The sequence below is a fragment of the Colobus angolensis genome, unplaced genomic scaffold (genome assembly GCF_000951035.1).
Source record: "Colobus angolensis palliatus isolate OR3802 unplaced genomic scaffold, Cang.pa_1.0 Scaffold196, whole genome shotgun sequence".
Lineage (NCBI taxonomy): Eukaryota > Metazoa > Chordata > Mammalia > Primates > Cercopithecidae > Colobus > Colobus angolensis.
The window spans coordinates 251,786-256,558 of record NW_012115110.1 but is presented as its reverse complement, the minus strand read 5'-3'; the positions used below and the strand labels follow the sequence as shown (position 1 = coordinate 256,558).

Sequence of the window (4,773 nt, the reverse complement as noted above, 5' to 3'; positions counted from 1 at the left end):
CCGCCCCCCGGGCGGCGGCTACGAGCCCAAGAAAGGTAGGCAGCCCGCGACCGGGGGCGCCCGGGAGGGGAGGGAGAGCCAGCCCCGGGGAGGCGGAGCGCTCGGGAGACCCGGGGGAGGGTCCGGGAAGAAGATCTAGGGGGCCGCTCCTGGGACCCAGAATTAGCAGAGTGAGGGCGGCGGGCGAGATGGAAGCCAAAGAAGGTGCGGCCCTCTTTTTAGACTTGCCGTGTTATTATTTATTTTTACTTAATTTACTGTTATTTTGACTATTATTATCTTGGCTGTCTTAGTTCGGCAAACCCAGATGACCACGAAATTCCAGTTACAGCGTGTCCCCCTAATGAGCCTGGGTGTGTTTCGGTGTCTTGTTGGTTAAGGAGTCAGAGTTGAATCTGCTTTTCTGCCGTTGGCTAGAAGCAAACAGAAAGTTCCAGTTACTCTCAGAGGCGTTTGTCTTCAAAAGAGAAAATCAAACGTTTTTTCTGCTTTTTGCTGTTGTTGTTCTGAAAGAAAACCGTTTTCCCCCCGTTCTATATTGCCTCTGTTGCTCCTGAGTCAGGCTACCCGAAGGAGGAGCTCAAGGGGGAAAGTTAAGAACTAGGGAACATCACCAAAAGTCGTCTCAGATAGCGGCCCTGAAGACAGTCGGTTTCCCAAACTGCTGTTTGCCCTGGAGTGGAGGATGGTGGGTGCACGGTGGTGGTCTGCGCAGTCAGCAGGCTGTGGGATCGGTTCTGACTAACTGCCCACTCCCCTGACAGATGCCAGCGAGGGCTGCACCGTGGTTGGCGGGGGCGTCCAGCCCTACCTATAGAAGGGCCGAGCACAGCAATGCAAGTAAGTGGGCACCCTGGTGCTTCCCAGACCCTCTGGAGCCTCCCAGCACCAGCTTGCTTAATGTGTTTTTCTTGCTTCTGGTCATGGGGTTAGAAGACAGAGCATTTCAATCTTGTCCAGTCTTTTCTTTCCTCAAGGGGGAAACTATCTTTTCTGTTTTATAGATTCCCTCTTTTTGGCACAAGTTCTATCACTCCTTTACCTAGGGAAAGAAAATATATATATGTGTGTGTGTGTGTGTAATATATATATGTGTGTATATATAGTACATGTGTATATATATATTACACACTACTGTTGTTTTCTTTTGAAACAATAGATTATTACAATCTGGGCATTCGTATGCAATTTAGAGCCATTTTTACTATGCTAGACACATAATACACACATGCTTTGATGAGCTTGGGCTACCAAAACTCGGAGTAGCAAAAATCTTTATAGATGATGTTTGCAAAACAAGACTGAAGAGACACAAGGCATCCTAGTCTTTTATCAGCCCTTCCCAACCTCCCCTCCACCCATGTCCAAGTGCACAGGACTCTGACATTCTCCTGGGGCTCACAACAGCATCTGAAAAATTTGTTGCTTTGCAACGAGTCAGAATTACTAAGTATAGATCTTGAAGATAAGAAAGAGGTAGAACCACTTCAGATCAACTCGTTTTTATAATGGTGTTGGTGTGGAACTGAAAGATTGGGGATGATTTGGTTTTTCCTTGGTCCACAGGTAGGTGTCACAATTGCTTTGAAAAAAAAAAAAAAAAACAAAAACAAAGTCAGGAGGCCATTCTCTCTTCCCAAGCTCATAAATTTACAGATACAACAAACAGATGTCTAAATCCAGACCACATCTTGTGCCACTGTAAAAGAGAAGGATCCACACAGCACTGTCAACCCACAGACTCTAACAATTGGAACAGACTATTGTTGGACATACGTGAATTTGTTGGCATAGTATAGTTTCCCCTATGTATGTGTGACTTTTGAAAACAATCTGTTTTTCTCAGGATATCTTGAATTGATCACTTCATTGCCACAGTATATATTCTATAGGTGTGATAGGATTTACTGTAAAGTTTATTTGTAAAAGATGTACACAGTAGAAATAAAACGTGATTGAAGAACTTGAGTACTTCAGAAGTGGAAACAAATTTGATATTTATTTTTATAATGATATAAAGCTTCTAGTAATTTATGCAAGTTGTATTGCAATGGAATCTAAACTTTTTGTAAATAAATTCTGCCTGGTTTTTATTTGAACATTGCTGGTTATACAATCTTTGTTGGTTGTTTAACACGAATTCTTTACTAATTTATATCTTAAATTGTAAATAAAAACAGACTAGTCTACAATAATATGGTGTTTGGGGCTTATTTTTCCTAGAAGAATGATTTGGGGTGGAGCTCCAGTGATAACCTCCAGGTGATCTGATCTCACCTTTTTAATGAAAAGCTGTGTGAAATAAACTCTCCTTTCCTGATCATAAAAAAAAAAAAAGAAAAATCAGATGGAAGAGAAGTATACAATCAGGAGAAACATGTGTTCTAGATGATTTCTATATATGTATTGCAAAAAAAAAAAAAAAAGATTTTTGTGCCCTGAGTATGCTAATTACTTGTTAGTGTAAATTTTTAAAACTTGGCAAAATAAAATGATCTGACACCCTATGCATTTTATATTTATTTCTGATGCTGGCTTCTTGAACCTCTTTAGTAAACCAAACTGGAGAATAATATTGATAATGGAGAGTTACACCCTCCCACCAATAAATTACTGATGGAAATAATTGTTTTTTTAAAGCCTGAATTATCCAAATTGGCCTAATTATTCAAATTTATGGAAGGATTTCTTAACTCTCCTTTTCCTATAATGCACATTAAACCTAGGGTGAGGATCTGGGGGGAGGGACTTACTTTCCTTTCAGTGGCTCTTACTCTTACCCTGGGGGAAGAGAAACCTTTAAACAACCTTAGACTACTGCCTCTTTATTGTGTTACTCACTTTCTAATTATAGGACAAGCCTAAAATTTGTAGTCAAGTAACATATCCCCTTTGATTAGTATCATAAAAGTAGCAAGCCTGTCACTTTAATTTTCAGCAAAATTATATGGATATCCATATAATATAATTTCAGAGAAGAAATGAACAATCATTTATTTCCTCTCAAAAGATAAATTGAGTGAATATAACTTACGGTCATAAAACAAGAATAATAGCTTCTTAGATTGCCCTTTAATCAATCATACACTTATTTTTCAAGAGGTTCATCTATTTTATTCCATGATTAATAATGTTGCAGCATGAGAGCATTATTGGATCCCAGCGGGGGAGGTCTGGGATGCTTTTAGCTGCTTTGGAATGGTCAGTTGGGGTTCATTATGGGCTGATATTGAACAATTTATAAAATCTTGTCTAAACATCTGCCAGCTCCGATAGGCCAATGTGTCTGAGGATGGGAAATTGCTGGACCAGTTGATATTGACAAACGGATCTCTCTCTAGTGGCTTTTTTTGCCATAGAAATTAGTGGCCTCTTGCTGGGGTCTTGTTAGAAAGGGTATTTGAAAGTAATCTTAGATACTTGAGGCCAAGCCAGGGGACTGTTAACTGGACACAGAGTCATACTGCTGGGGAGGAGTGATTGGTTTGACTGTGGAGAAGAGGGGCAGAACCAGGTTTTTGTTTTCTGTTATTTCTTATGCATTTTGTTGGTTTTAGATTCTTAAGTATTTGGAGGTCAGACGTAAAGTAAATCTCTGGGGTGAACTATTTTTCTGTCTTCTCTGCCTCTCCTAGTAATAGATATGAACATGTTTGGAGCTGAGCTATCTATTAGCAGGAGGAAAGATTTTTCACTTGGGAAGCTTTGCCACTCTGTGGCAGTGTATCTGGAAACAAACAAATCTGAGGTCTGGAGAGGTAAAAGGGGGATTGAATATGTTTGCTTGTTTTGGTTTTAGAAATAAAACCTTCGTAGACTTTTCATAGAGATAATGATTTTCCCCTTCAGGAAGCATTTCAGATTGTAGTCTGAAGGTCTTATGTAGTTTACTTTTATTAATATTACCCATATTTCCTAAATTAGCAGGAAATAAATTGCCCATGGCGGCAATGTCTCTACTGTATGTACTGTTATAATTAGAGGAATTGGAAGACTTCTGTGAGAAGTATGAAAGTTAACAATATTTAACAAAATAAACACGGAAAGATCATGCGCTCTAATGAAGACACAATATTCAAGGCAGTACATTTCTTAAGTGTGGGAGTGGAAAAGCCAAGCCAAAATGAACCTTTGCGCTTATGTTCAGGCATTGGAGTAGGGGTAAAAGCCGCGTCGCTTTGGAACAGGGAAGATTGTTTTACCTGAACATGCGATCCCTTTTCCCTTTCAACACACACACACACACCACACACACACACACACACACACACACACGACTCCATTCTCTGGAAGGACATGCACATTTCAATTGGTGAAAACTCAAAGCAGCTCAGGAGATTAGCTAAGGCTAAGGAAGCTTCTTTGATGTTTATATGCCCAACAAATTATTAAAGATTTCCATAACTTACCCACTGTCTCCTGACCTGAATTTCCTTCTAGAGAACTTGATTTCTAAAATACACGCTAAGAACATAAAACCTGCAGGTGTTTAGAGGGATCTTTTTAAAGAAATGGGGTAGAGTGATTTATGAGCTCCTCTCTATGCTGGTCATTGGGAAAGATGAATGAGGAAGGAAAGAGAGAGAGAGGTATCTTTCACTGGAGAAGGAAGCTAATGGGGTCTGAATTTTATTTTTGCTTTAAAAATTTCATAGTCAGAAATTACCTAGCCCTCCAAGATACACGTTTGCTGTTGTTGACTGAGGCCGGAGAGATGCCGGCAAAACGGGGCAACCAGGAGCAGATGGGCTTTGCTGCGGGTGCAGGCCTGGG

General features: G+C 40.3%; 1 long non-coding RNA gene across 1 annotated transcript; it reads left to right on the top strand.

The window, feature by feature from the left end:
• Positions 1 to 2,507, top strand: LOC105510947. Its single transcript, XR_001001636.1, has 2 exons — positions 1 to 35; positions 765 to 2,507. It is a non-coding gene; the product is annotated as an uncharacterized LOC105510947 (long non-coding RNA).
• The last annotated feature ends 2,266 nt before the right edge of the window (positions 2,508 to 4,773 follow it).